The 14,457-nt window shown below is 41.3% G+C and overlaps 1 long non-coding RNA gene across 1 annotated transcript; it reads right to left on the bottom strand.

The window, feature by feature from the left end:
• Positions 1-8,222: 8,222 nt before the first annotated feature.
• On the bottom strand, positions 8,223-9,691 carry LOC120458981 (uncharacterized). The gene is made up of 4 exons (XR_016168531.1): positions 9,482-9,691; positions 8,833-8,907; positions 8,625-8,698; positions 8,223-8,543 (listed from the first exon to the last, which is right to left on the bottom strand). It is a non-coding gene; the product is annotated as an uncharacterized LOC120458981 (long non-coding RNA).
• Between the last annotated feature and the right edge of the window lie 4,766 nt (positions 9,692-14,457).

Consider the following 14,457-nt stretch of genomic DNA (forward strand, 5'->3'; position numbering starts at 1 on the left):
ACTATTTGTCCAATAACCCACTATTTTTGAAAAGTACTAACCCTGGCCTTCATGCAATGAGCTGCAATTGGACAGAATCCCGCCTGCAATCTATTGAATGGGGATTTGGGTAGTGTAATTTTTGGACATTTTGATTAAAGTTTCTTTCATGGTAAAACTATTTTAATGCACTCAGCTGGGGCCCCTGAGTCTGTAGCACCAAGCGCCATCCCGTAATTCCACCATCCACGAACCCACTATTTTTGTAATGGCATAAATGCTACATGGTATCTCAATATCTTGGCTCTGGAAGGGTCTAGAACCTCCATTTTTGCACTCAGGTCTAAGTCTCATGGCCCTCTATCAGAATCCAGAGTTTTGAGAAGATTGGAGAAACGTATTTTTTCGCACCGGAAAAAACGACAGGGGTACCACTGTTGTTGTTTTTTTGGGTCGAAATTTTGAGTTTCTCTGATCTTCTTGAAACTCTGGATTCTGACAGAGGGCCAAGAGACTTAGACCTGAGAGCAAAAATGGAGTCTCTAGACCCTTCCAGAGCTGAGATAGTGAGATCCCACATAGCATTTATGCCATTATAAAAAATAGTGGGTTCGTGGGATCACAATATCTCCGCTCTGGAAGGGTCTAGAGCCTCCATTTTTGCACTCAAGTCCAAGTCTCAGCTCTGGAAGAGACTTGGACTTCTGGAAGCTCTGGAAGAGACTTGGACCACAGACTTGAAAACACTGTGGGTTTTTTTTTTGGGTCGAAATTTTGAGTTACTCTGACATTCTTGAAATTCAGGATTCTGATAGAGGTTCATGAGACTTAGACCTGAGTGCCTAGAGACTTAGACCTGAGAGCAAAAATGGAGTCTCTAGACCCTTCCAGAGCTGAGATATTGAGATCCCACATAGCATTTATGCCATTATAAAAAATAGTGGGTTCGTGGGATCACAATATCTCAGCTCTGGAAGGGTCTAGAGCCTCCATTTTTGCACTCAAGTCCAAGTCTCTTGGCCCTCTATCAGAATCCAGAATATCAGAATTAGGGTTGGGAACCGAGAACCGGTTCTTTTCCAGAACCGGTTGTGTTTTTGAAAAAATACCGGAACCGTGCAAAATTCCTAAGTTTCGGTTCCGAAAACGGTTCTGATGCCGATGCGATATCATCATGTGGGCGAAGTGCTGGGAGTAGAAGACGCCGTCTTATTCCTAAATGACAAAAACTTCACCACTGAAGTTGCGATTTGCTCTCACACGCGCTGCATTTGTCACACACAGACACACGCACGCTGCGCGCGCCGACCGCCGAGTCACTCTAGCCTACATTCAAATCTGTTTGCGCTGAGAGAGAGAGAGCAGTTGTCTATGAGGTGCCCCTAGGGACATTATTCAGAAATGCCATGCATATACATGTACTTTTCCTCTCACATACACATATGAAACCAAATTCATTCACATAATGAAATGCTCACACACATACAAGTGAAATGCTTTTACACACACAACTGAAACGCTCTCATACATACAAGTAAAAAATATACGCTCACACACACAACTGAAACGCTCACACACACACAACTGAAAAGCTCTCTCACACACAAGTGAAACCCTCACACACACACAACTGAAAATATTACGCTCACACACACACAACTGAAACGCTCACACACACACAACTGAAAAGCTCTCACACACACAACTGAAACGCTCTCACACACACAACTGAAACGCTCACACACACACAACTGAAATCCTCTCACACGCACAACTGAAATCCTCTCTCACACACAGCTGAAATGCTCTCTCACACACAACTGAAACGCTCTCACACATACAAGTGAAATGCTTTTACAAACACAACTGAAACGCTCTCGCTCACACAACTGAAAAGCATTTCGGTTGTGTGTGTGTGAGAGCATTTCAGTGTGTTGTATGCAAGCATTTCAGTAGTGTGTGTGAGAGCATTTCCGGTATGTTGTATGCAAGCATTTCAGTAGTGTGTGTGAGAGAGAATTTCAGTTGAAACGGAAGCACATTTCAGTTGAAACGGAAGGTGGTTGAAGTCCCCAGTCCAGTTGGTGGCAGTAGTGCACCTCAAGACGAAGAACTAGTTGTGTTACCCCTGTCGTTTTTTTTTTTCGGTGCGAAAAAATAAGTGTCTCCAATCTTCTCAAAACTCTGGATTCTGATAGAGGGCCAAGAGACTTGGACTTGAGTGCAAAAATGGAGGCTCTAGAGCCCCCATTTTGGCACTCAGGTCTAAGTCCCGTGGCCCTCTATCAGAATCCAGAGTTTCGAGAAGATGAGAGAAACTCAAAATTTTGACCCGAAAAAAAACGACAGTGGTACCCCTTTCGTTTTTTTTTTCGGGGCGAGAAATTAAGTTTCTCTAATCTTCTCAAAACTCTGGATTGGAAAACTCTGGGGGCTCTAGACCCTTCCTGAGCTGAGATATTGAGATATTTATGATGGCATTAATGCTATGTGGGATCTCAATATTTCAGCTCAGGAAGGGTCTAGAGCCTCCATTTTTGCACTCAAGGCTAAGTCTCATTGCCCTCTATCAGAATCCAGAGTTTTGAGAAGACTGGGGAAACTTAATTTTTCGCCCCCCCAAAAAAAACGTAAGGGGTACCACTGTCGTTTTTTTTTTCGGGTCGAAATTTGGAGTTTCGATATCTCAGCTCTGGAAGGGTCTAGAGCCTCCATTTTTGCACTCAAGACTAAGTCTAATGGCCCTCTATCAGAATCCAGAGTTTTAAAGAAGATTGAAGAAACTTCATTTTTCGACCCCCGAAAAAAAACTTAAGGGGTACCACTGTCGTTTTTTTTTTCGGGTTGAAATTTTGATTTTCGATATCTCAGCTCTGGAAGGGTCTAGAGCCTCCATTTTTGCACTCAGGACTAAGTCTCATTGCCCTCTATCAGAATCCAGAGTTTTGAGAAGATTGGGGATACTTAATTTTTCGCCCCCCCCAAAAAAAAAACGTAAGGGGTACCACTGTCGTTTTTTTTTTCAGGGTCGAAATTTTGAGTTTCGATATCTCAGCTCTGGAAGGGTCTAGAGCCTCCATTTTTGCACTTAGGACTAAGTCTCATGGCCCTCTATCAGAATCCAGAGTTTTGAGAAAATCGGGGAAACTTAATTTTTCGCCCCCCCCCCCCCCCCCCCCCAAAAAAAAGTAAGGGGTATCACTTTCGTTTTTTTTTTCGGGTCGAAATTTTGAGTTTCGATATCTCAGCTCTGGAAGGGTCTAGAGCCTCCATTTTTGCACTCAGGACTAAGTCGCATTGCCCTCTATCAGAATCCAGAGTTTTGAGAAGATTGGGGATACTTAATTTTTCACCCCCCAAAAAATAACGTAAGGGGTACCACTGTGGGGGGGTTTTTCGGGTCGAAATTTTGAGTTTCGATATCTCAGCTCTGGAAGGGTCTAGAGCCTCCATTTTTGCACTCAGTACTAAGTCTCATTGCCCTCTATAAGAATCCAGAGTTTTGAGAAGATTGGGGAAACTTAATTTTTCGCCCCCCCCCAAAACAAACGTAAGGGGTACCACTGTCGTTTTTTTTTTTCGGGTCGAAATTTTGAGTTTCGATATCTCAGCTCTGGAAGGGTCTAGAGCCTCCATTTTTGCACTCAGGTCTAAGTCTCATTGCCCTCTATAAGAATCCAGAGTTTTGAGAAGATTGGGGAAACTTAATTTTTCACCCCCCCAAAACAAACGTAAGGGGTACCACTGTCGTTTTTTTTTTCGGGTCGAAATTTTGAGTTTCGATATCTCAGCTCTGGAAGGGTCTAGAGCCTCCATTTTTGCACTCAGGTCTAAGTCTCATTGCCCTCTATAAGAATCCAGAGTTTTGAGAAGATTGGGGAAACTTAATTTTTCACCCCCCCAAAAAAACGTAAGGGGTACCACTGTCAGTTTTTTTTCGGGTCAAAATTTTGAGTTTCGATATCTCAGCTCTGGAAGGGTCTAGAGCCTCCATTTTTGCACTCAGGACTAAGTCTCATTGTCCTCTATCAGAATCCAGAGTTTTGAGAAGATTGGGGAAACTTAATTTTTCGCCCCCCCCAAAAAAAACGTAAGGGGTACCACTGTCGTTTTTTTTTCTGGTCGAAATTTGGAGTTTCGATATCTCAGCTCTGGAAGGGTCTAGAGCCTCCATTTTTGCACTCAGGACTAAGTCTCATTGCCCTCTATCAGAATCCAGAGTTTTGAGAAGATTGAAGAAACTTCATTTTTCGCCCCCCGAAAAAAAACGTAAGGGGTACCACTGTCGTTTTTTTTTTTCGGGTCGAAATTTTGATTTTCGATATCTCAGCTCTGGAAGGGTCTAGAGCCTCCATTTTTGCACTCAGGACTAAGTCTCATTGCCCTCTATCAGAATCCAGAGTTTTGAGAAGATTGGGGATACTTAATTTTTCGCCCCCCCCCCCCAAAAAAAACGTAAGGGGTACCACTGTCGTTTTTTTTTCTGGTCGAAATTTGGAGTTTCGATATCTCAGCTCTGGAAGGGTCTAGAGCCTCCATTTTTGCACTCAGGACTAAGTCTCATTGTCCTCTATTAGAATCCAGAGTTTTGGGAAGATTGGGGAAACTTAATTTTTCGCCCCCCCCAAAACAAACGTAAGGGGTACCACTGTCGTTTTTTTTTTTTCGGGTCGAAATTTTGAGTTTCGATATCTCAGCTCTGGAAAGGTCTAGAGCCTCCATTTTTGCACTCAGGTCTAAGTCTCATTGCCCTCTATAAGAATCCAGAGTTTTGAGAAGATTGGGGAAACTTAATTTTTCGCCTCCCCCAAAAAAACGTAAGGGGTACCACTGTCGTTTTTTTTTTCTGGTCGAAATTTTGAGTTTCGATATCTCAGCTCTGGAAGGGTCTAGAGCCTCAATTTTTGCACTCAGGACTAAGTCTCATTGCCCTCTATCAGAATCCAGAGTTTTGAGAAGATTGGGGATACTTAATTTTTCGCCCCCCCCCCAAAAAAACGTAAGGGGTACCACTGTCGTTTTTTTTTTTCAGGGTCGAAATTTGGAGTTTCGATATCTCAGCTCTGGAAGGGTCTAGAGCCTCCACTTTTGCACTTAGGACTAAGTCTCATGGCCCTCTATCAGAATCCAGAGTTTTGAGAAAATCGGGGAAACTTAATTTTTCGCCCCCCCCCAAAAAATACGTAAGGGGTACCACTGTCGTTTTTTTTTTCGGGTCGAAATTTTGAGTTTCGATATCTCAGCTCTGGAAGGGTCTAGAGCCTCCATTTTTGCACTCAGGACTAAGTCTCATTGCCCTCTATCAGAATCCAGAGTTTTGAGAAGATTGGGGATACTTAATTTTTCACCCCCCAAAAAATAACGTAAGGGGTACCACTGTGTGGGGTTTTTTCGGGTCGAAATTTTGAGTTTCGATATCTCAGCTCTGGAAGGGTCTAGAGCCTCCATTTTTGCACTCAGGACTAAGTCTCATTGCCCTCTATCAGAATCCAGAGTTTTGAGAAGATTGGGGAAACTTCATTTTTCGCCCCCCCAAAACAAACGTAAGGGGTACCACTGTCGTTTTTTTTTTTCGGGTCGAAATTTTGAGTTTCGATATCTCAGCTCTGGAAGGGTCTAGAGCCTCCATTTTTGCACTCAGGTCTAAGTCTCATTGCCCTCTATAAGAATCCAGAGTTTTGAGAAGATTGTGGAAACTTAATTTTTCGCCTTCCCCAAAAAAACGTAAGGGGTACCACTGTCGTTTTTTTTTTCTGGTCGAAATTTTGAGTTTCGATATCTCAGCTCTGGAAGGGTCTAGAGCCTCCATTTTTGCACTCAGGACTAAGTCTCATTGCCCTCTATCAGAATCCAGAGTTTTGAGAAGATTGAAGAAACTTCATTTTTCGCCCCCCCAAAAAAAACGTAAGGGGTACCACTGTCGTTTTTTTTTCGGGTCCAAATTTGGAGTTTCGATATCTCAGCTCTGGAAGGGTCTAGAGCCTCCATTTTTGCACTCAGGACTAAGTCTCATGGCCCTCTATCAGAATCCAGAGTTTTGAGAAGATTGAAGAAACTTCATTTTTCGCCCCCCGAGAAAAAACGTAAGGGGTACCACTGTCGTTTTTTTTTCGGGTAGAAATTTTGATTTTCGATATCTCAGCTCTGGAAGGGTCTAGAGCCTCCATTTTTGCACTCAGGACTAAGTCTCATTGCCATCTATCAGAATCCAGAGTTTTGAGAAGATTGGGGAAACTTAATTTTTCGCCCCCCCCCAAAAAAACGTAAGGGGTACCACTGTCGTTTTTTTTTTTTGTGGGTCGAAATTTTGAGTTTCGATATCTCAGCTCTGGAAGGGTCTAGAGCCTCCATTTTTGCACTTAGGACTAAGTCTCATGGCCCTCTATCAGAATCCAGAGTTTTGAGAAAATCGGGGAAACTTAATTTTTCGCCCCCCCCCAAAAAAAACGTAAGGGGTACCACTGTCGTTTTTTTTTTTCGGGTCGAAATTTTGAGTTTCGATATCTCAGCTCTGGAAGGGTCTAGAGCCTCCATTTTTGCACTTAGGACTAAGTCTCATGGCCCTCTATCAGAATCCAGAGTTTTGAGAAAATCGGGGAAACTTAATTTTTCGCCCCCCCCCAAAAAAAACGTAAGGGGTACCACTGTCGTTTTTTTTTTTCGGGTCGAAATTTTGAGTTTCGATATCTCAGCTCAGGAAGGGTCTAGAGCATCCATTTTTGCACTCAGGTCTAAGTGTCATTGCCCTCTATAAGAATCCAGAGTTTTGAGAAGATTGGGGAAACTTAATTTTTCGCCCCCCCAAAAAAACGTAAGGGGTACCACTGTCAGTTTTTTTTCGGGTCAAAATTTTGAGTTTCAATATCTCAGCTCTGGAAGGGTCTAGAGCCTCCATTTTTGCACTCAGGACTAAGTCTCATGGCCCTCTATCAGAATCCAGAGTTTTGAGAAGATTGAAGAAACTTCATTTTTCGCCCCCCGAAAAAAAACGTAAGGGGTACCACTGTCGTTTTTTTTTTTCCGGGTCGAAATTTTGATTTTCGATATCTCAGCTCTGGAAGGGTCTAGAGCCTCCATTTTTGCACTCAGGACTAAGGCTGCGTCCAAAACCGCATACTCAATGAGTAGGTACTTAATTTCAATAAGTACTTACTCAACGAGCGCTAAAAGAGTAGGTACTTTATAGCCAAATCTCGTTGAGTATGAATGAGAACCGGACATCTGCCATGTTGACGTTATCATGTGACCTACTACGACGCGTTATCATCATATCACAAGCGCAAAGAAATGAACAGCGACACGTTTAATTCTTCTATCTATAAATATCTTGACATTGATGAAACTTTCTCATTTTGTTGTGGTATTGTTGAAGAAACAGCTGATATTTTTTTTATTAAGAAACCCCCAAATCGTCACCTCTTGAATATATGTTGTTAATTTCTTTATTTTATACCCAAAACGTTTCTCCTTTAAGTTTTCCTCCTTTTCTTGATGAATTTACCTCGTTTCATCCCTCAGACCTATAACAACAAAACAACAACATTTTTCATGTATTATGAAGAACTATTTAAAGATATTTAGCCTTGTTATTGTTCCTTTTTCCTGTATTATGATGTAAACAAACCAATGATCTTTATGTTTTCTGTTTTGTCATTATGACTATTATGGTATCTTTCCATGATCTTGTATGTAATACGTTTATAAGTTTAAATTATGAGTGACAGGTGTACTAACACTTCATAACATCAGTGACTCGACAGCACAACCTAGAACAGTTTTCCTCTGCGTTTGTAATGTCTGCACAAAGGAGACGGGCAGCTGCTCGAAGATCTCTTTTGGAGAAAACTGTTGATTTTATACTCGAAAAATGTAAGTATCACTCCTTAAAAATTAATATTACCTCAGAATGAATTGCATTGTTAGCCCACCCCAAAACTTAAACAAAATAATAATATTAAATGCTGACCAATACTTAATTATATAACTTTTTTATATACTAAAAATATAATTTAATATAACAAGCAAAATGTAATTTGTTTTGTCATATGACAGTTATGCATGAATACATTTATATTCATAAATGCAGTGAAACATCTCAATTATCAGTCAATCGATGAATTAATGGATACATTAATTAAATAATTCAATTTTATATACTGACAACAATAATAAAAATGAATAAATGAGTAAAAGAACAAATAAAAGTAACCATCACAATAAACAAATGCATTATACAAGTCAACAACACATGAAACAAAGCTTTATTCAAACTACAAGCATGTATTTACAGGGCTGAACACCACATCCTAATGCCGTCTCAACACAGCGGTTCCCATTCTGCGGCTTTATTCTGATGAATTCACCAGAGGGGACTGTGCCTTCGTCCCGGAGCTTGTTGCTGCGCTGCGCTTCACAATCTGAGGCAATAAGGGCAGGTGGAGAGATAGAGGGTCTTGTAAGGGCAGGTGGAGAGATGGAGGGACTCATCCATGGCACCACTTCCAGGATGCAGCTCTAGGCTCCTCATCCTCAGTGCTCACACCAGTCTGCAGACATTTCAGATCCTACAAAAATGCACAAACATTATACAAAAGCAGTAATTTTAACACAATGTCATTTGATTTATGTATTAAAAATAACCTTACTTTATATTTGAGTAAAATCCCTAAAACAAATGCTGCCATCATCTTTCCTTGCAGGTCTTGCTCCACCACAAAAGCTATGCAGCAAATGCACAGAAATCAAGAATTAAAAAGTGTTGTAATTTCTCTACTTGAAATTTGTACAATAATTCAAATAAACTACAATTTAAGATTGAATAGATTTTGTTATCCATTTCTGTAGTATACTCACTCAGAGCCTTTCATGACAGCATTCAGCATCATGAGCCTCTCTCCAGCAGATAAACACACGCGTGTTCTTCTGTCCCTGTAACATACAGACAAGATTCACATTACGAGTTCAACACTGAATTTACATGCTGAGGTTGATGTGTTAACTCACTTTTAATCCAACTTAAATGTTCCTCAATATATCAACACTAATAAGGGACAAATTAAATATAACATATTTAGTTACTTTATAGATTTGTTTATTTACCTTATTTACAGTACATTTGTGTAATGTAAGTAGTGTTGACAACAGTGAATTATCCTTCATATTAATAGCACACATAACGTTACATCACTCAGATGTATTTTTCATGTTGGGATGTGCTCATCTGCAATACTTAAACAATATTTTCATTTCAGATGTAAATAGACATTTTAAATAAGCGTATTTAAGATGTAACGTTATATGGTTATGTAAATCCATTTTAGAAACTTACGTGTAGCGTACTTACTGGAGCTCCCCAGTTTAACTAACTAATAAAACATGTGTTTACAGCAAAATCACAACTATACTATACTGTCTAAGTCCTTTAGACCTTCAACAGTTAAAACGTTTACTCTATAGTAGTTTAACACATACGATTTAAACACAAGAAACCGTGTTTACTCACATTTGAAAACCCCTGCTGATCTCCGATGTTGATAATGACGTATGCTCTCCCGTGGCCTTCTGGGATAGAAGAGTATCCATCGGATGAACACTCAAAAATCGGGGCGAAAGCAGGAGATCATCCGGGAACTTCTCGCCTACTCTTTTATGAGTACTGAGGTTTCGGACATACTACTCCTTTCAAATACTGTTTCCCCCTACGATATAGTACGAAAGTAGGAATATTCGGACGTACTATAAGTATACGTATGCCCGAATCTCGTGATAATTAGTACGTCACTCTGGTAATTCTCGCCTACTCTTTTATGGATACTAAGGATTTGGACATACTTATTCGCTCGCCTACTGCTTTTTCCATACTATATAGTAGGGAAGTATGCGGTTTCGGACGCAGCCATAGTCTCATGGCCCTCTATCAGAATCCAGAGTTTTGAGAAGATTGGGGAAACTTAATTTTTCGCCCCCCCAAAAAAACGTAAGGGGTACCACTGTCGTTTTTTTTTTCGGGTCGAAATTCGGAGTTTCGATATCTCAGCTCTGGAAGGGTCTAGAGCCTCCATTTTTGCACTCAGGACTAAGTCTCATGGCCCTCTATCAGAATCCAGAGTTTTGAGAAGATTGAAGAAACTTCATTTTTCGCCCCCCGAAAAAAAACGTAAGGGGTACCACTGTCGTTTTTTTTTTTCGGGTCGAAATTTTGATTTTCGATATCTCAGCTCTGGAAGGGTCTAGAGCCTCCATTTTTGCACTCAGGACTAAGTCTCATTGCCCTCTATCAGAATCCAGAGTTTTGAGAAGATTGGGGATACTTAATTTTTCGCCCCCCCCCCAAAAAAAACTTAAGGGGTACCACTGTCGTTTTTTTTTTCGGGTCGAAATTTGGAGTTTCGATATCTCAGCTCTGGAAGGGTCTAGAGCCTCCATTTTTGCACTCAGGACTAAGTCTCATGGCCCTCTATCAGAATCCAGAGTTTTGAGAAGATTGAAGAAACTTCATTTTTCGCCCCCCGAAAAAAAACGTAAGGGGTACCACTGTCGTTTTTTTTTTCGGGTCGAAATTTTGATTTTCGATATCTCAGCTCTGGAAGGGTCTAGAGCCTCCATTTTTGCACTCAGGACTAAGTCTCATTGCCCTCTATCAGAATCCAGAGTTTTGAGAAGATTGAAGAAACTTCATTTTTTGCCCCCCGAAAAAAAACGTAAGGGGTACCACTGTCGTTTTTTTTTTCGGGTCGAAATTTGGAGTTTCGATATCTCAGCTCTGGAAGGGTCTAGAGCCTCCATTTTTGCACTCAGGACTAAGTCTCATGGCCCTCTATCAGAATCCAGAGTTTTGAGAAGATTGAAGAAACTTCATTTTTCGCCCCCCCCCCCAAAAAAAACGTAAGGGGTACCACTGTCGTTTTTTTTTTCAGGGTCGAAATTTTGAGTTTCGATATCTCAGCTCTGGAAGGGTCTAGAGCCTCCATTTTTGCACTTAGGACTAAGTCTCATCTCCCTCTATCAGAATCCAGAGTTTTGAGAAAATCTGGGAAACTTAATTTTTCGCTCCCCCAAAAAAAAACGTAAGGGGTACCACTGTCGTTTTTTTTTTCGGGTCGAAATTTTGAGTTTCGATATCTCAGCTCTGGAAGGGTCTAGAGCCTCCATTTTTGCACTTAGGACTAAGTCTCATGGCCCTCTATCAGAATCCAGAGTTTTGAGAAAATCGGGGAAACGTAATTTTTCGCCCCCCCCCCCCCCCAAAAAAAACGTAAGGGGTACCACTGTCGTTTTTTTTTTCGGGTTGAAATTTTGAGTTTCGATATCTCAGCTCTGGAAGGGTCTAGAGCCTCCATTTTTGCACTCAGGACTAAGTCTCATTGCCCTCTATCAGAATCCAGAGTTTTGAGAAGATTGGGGATACTAAATTTTCACCCCCCAAAAAATAACGTAAGGGGTACCACTGTGTGGGGTTTTTTCGGGTCGAAATTTTGAGTTTCGATATCTCAGCTCTGGAAGGGTCTAGAGCCTCCATTTTTGCACTCAGGACTAAGTCTCATTGCCCTCTATCAGAATCCAGAGTTTTGAGAAGATTGAAGAAACTTCATTTTTCGCCCCCCCGAAAAAAAACGTCAGGGGTACCACTGTCGTTTTTTTTTTTCGGGTCGAAATTTTGATTTTCGATATCTCAGCTCTGGAAGGGTCTAGAGCCTCCATTTTTGCACTCAGGACTAAGTCTCATGGTCCTCTATCAGAATCCAGAGTTTTGAGAAGATTGGGGAAACTTAATTTTTCGCCGTCCCAAAAAAAACGTAAGGGGTACCACTGTCGTTTTTTTTTTCGGGTCGAAATTTGGAGTTTCGATATCTCAGCTCTGGAAGGGTCTAGAGCCTCCATTTTTGCACTCAGGACTAAGTCTCATGGCCCTCTATCAGAATCCAGAGTTTTGAGAAGATTGAAGAAACTTCATTTTTCGCCCCCCGAAAAAAAACGTAAGGGGTACCACTGTCGTTTTTTTTTCGGGTCGAAATTTTGATTTTCGATATCTCAGCTCTGGAAGGGTCTAGAGCCTCCATTTTTGCACTCAGGACTAAGTCTCATTGCCCTCTATCAGAATCCAGAGTTTTGAGAAGATTGAAGAAACTTAATTTTTCGCCCCCCGAAAAAAAACGTAAGGGGTACCACTGTCGTTTTTTTTTCGGGTCGAAATTTTGATTTTCGATATCTCAGCTCTGGAAGGGTCTAGAGCCTCCATTTTTGCACTCAGGACTAAGTCTCATTGCCCTCTATCAGAATCCAGAGTTTTGAGAAGATTGGGGATACTTAATTTTTCGCCCCCCCCAAAAAAAACGTAAGGGGTACCACTGTCGTTTTTTTTTTCAGGGTCGAAATTTTGAGTTTCGATATCTCAGCTCTGGAAGGGTCTAGAGCCTCCATTTTTGCACTTAGGACTAAGTCTCATGGCCCTCTATCAGAATCCAGAGTTTTGAGAAAATCGGGGAAACTTAATTTTTCGCCCCCCCAAAAAAAACGTAAGGGGTACCACTGTCGTTGTTTTTTTTCGGGTCGAAATTTGGAGTTTCGATATCTCAGCTCTGGAAGGGTCTAGAGCCTCCATTTTTGCACTCAGGACTAAGTCTCATGGCCCTCTATCAGAATCCAGAGTTTTGAGAAGATTGAAGAAACTTCATTTTTCGCCCCCCGAAAAAAAACGTAAGGGGTACCACTGTCGTTTTTTTTTCGGGTCGAAATTTGGAGTTTCGATATCTCAGCTCTGGAAGGGTCTAGAGCCTCCATTTTTGCACTCAGAACTAAGTCTCATGGCCCTCTATCAGAATCCAGAGTTTTGAGAAGATTGAAGAAACTTCATTTTTCGCCCCCCGAAAAAAAACGTAAGGGGTACCACTGTCGTTTTTTTTTTCGGGTCGAAATTTTGATTTTCGATATCTCAGCTCTGGAAGGGTCTAGAGCCTCCATTTTTGCACTCAGGACTAAGTCTCATTGCCCTCTATCAGAATCCAGAGTTTTGAGAAGATTGAAGAAACTTAATTTTTCGCCCCCCGAAAAAAAACGTAAGGGGTACCACTGTCGTTTTTTTTTTTCGGGTCGAAATTTTGATTTTCGATATCTCAGCTCTGGAAGGGTCTAGAGCCTCCATTTTTGCACTCAGGACTAAGTCTCATGGCCCTCTATCAGAATCCAGAGTTTTGAGAAGATTGGGGAAACTTAATTTTTCGCCCCCCCAAAAAAACGTAAGGGGTACCACTGTCGTTTTTTTTTTTCGGGTCGAAATTTTGAGTTTCGATATCTCAGCTCTGGAAGGGTCTAGAGCCTCCATTTTTGCACTCAGGACTAAGTCTCATGGCCCTCTATCAGAATCCAGAGTTTTGAGAAGATTGAAGAAACTTCATTTTTCGCCCCCCGAAAAAAAACGTAAGGGGTACCACTGTCGTTTTTTTTTTTTCGGGTCGAAATTTTGATTTTCGATATCTCAGCTCTGGAAAGGTCTAGAGCCTCCATTTTTGCACTCAGGACTAAGTCTCATTGCCCTCTATCAGAATCCAGAGTTTTGAGAAGATTGAAGAAACTTCATTTTTTGCCCCCCGAAAAAAAACGTAAGGGGTACCACTGTCGTTTTTTTTTTCGGGTCGAAATTTGGAGTTTCGATATCTCAGCTCTGGAAGGGTCTAGAGCCTCCATTTTTGCACTCAGGACTAAGTCTCATGGCCCTCTATCAGAATCCAGAGTTTTGAGAAGATTGAAGAAACTTCATTTTTCGCCCCCCGAAAAAAAACGTAAGGGGTACCACTGTCGTTTTTTTTTTCGGGTCGAAATTTGGAGTTTCGATATCTCAGCTCTGGAAGGGTCTAGAGCCTCCATTTTTGCACTCAGGACTAAGTCTCATGGCCCTCTATCAGAATCCAGAGTTTTGAGAAGATTGAAGAAACTTCATTTTTCGCCCCCCGAAAAAAAACGTAAGGGGTACCACTGTCGTTTTTTTTTTTTCGGGTCGAAATTTTGATTTTCGATATCTCAGCTCTGGAAAGGTCTAGAGCCTCCATTTTTGCACTCAGGACTAAGTCTCATTGCCCTCTATCAGAATCCAGAGTTTTGAGAAGATTGAAGAAACTTCATTTTTTGCCCCCCGAAAAAAAACGTAAGGGGTACCACTGTCGTTTTTTTTTTCGGGTCGAAATTTGGAGTTTCGATATCTCAGCTCTGGAAGGGTCTAGAGCCTCCATTTTTGCACTCAGGACTAAGTCTCATGGCCCTCTATCAGAATCCAGAGTTTTGAGAAGATTGAAGAAACTTCATTTTTCGCCCCCCGAAAAAAAACGTAAGGGGTACCACTGTCGTTTTTTTTTTCGGGTCGAAATTTTGATTTTCGATATCTCAGCTCTGGAAGGGTCTAGAGCCTCCATTTTTGCACTCAGGACTAAGTCTCATTGCCCTCTATCAGAATCCAGAGTTTTGAGAAGATTGGGGATACTTAAT

This window comes from Pimephales promelas, chromosome 5 (genome assembly GCF_988280905.1).
Source record: "Pimephales promelas chromosome 5, fPimPro1.hap1.1, whole genome shotgun sequence".
In the NCBI taxonomy this organism is placed as follows: domain Eukaryota; kingdom Metazoa; phylum Chordata; class Actinopteri; order Cypriniformes; family Leuciscidae; genus Pimephales; species Pimephales promelas.